This window comes from Eublepharis macularius, chromosome 6 (genome assembly GCF_028583425.1).
Source record: "Eublepharis macularius isolate TG4126 chromosome 6, MPM_Emac_v1.0, whole genome shotgun sequence".
NCBI classification, from domain to species: Eukaryota; Metazoa; Chordata; class Lepidosauria; order Squamata; family Eublepharidae; genus Eublepharis; species Eublepharis macularius.
The window spans coordinates 16,634,406-16,634,851 of NC_072795.1; positions in this window are offsets into that span (position 1 = coordinate 16,634,406).

The following is a 446-nucleotide window of genomic DNA, read 5'->3' on the forward strand; positions in this document are numbered from 1 at the left end:
AACACCGCGCTCAACTGAAAGTGCTTACTGCCGCTTGCGCCCTCCCCTAGCCAATAGGGAGCGACACAGTTTGCCTGATGCACCTATCGCGTCCGAGACCGAAAAAAAGAGCCAATCGCTGAGGCCGAGGCGGGGTTAGGCTGCACCTTCACCTTTTCGGATTCTCGGCCTGACTCCGCCGAAGGGCGGTGACAAAGAAAGCAGGTTTGGTTGCAAACTGCCGGAATGGGGCGGGGCCACGGAGCAGGAGGGGCGGGGCGATCTCGTGGACGTGAGGATAGGGGGCCAATCCCTGCGCAGCTTTCAGACAGCCGCTGTGCATGCTTGCGTTAAACGGGACTTACTCTCATGTGACTCCATAGGACCACTTTAATTTTGCAACGTTATCTCTGCACGGACTTCTTGTTGTATCTTAAGAAGGGAACTTTGACTCTCCAAAGCTTCAA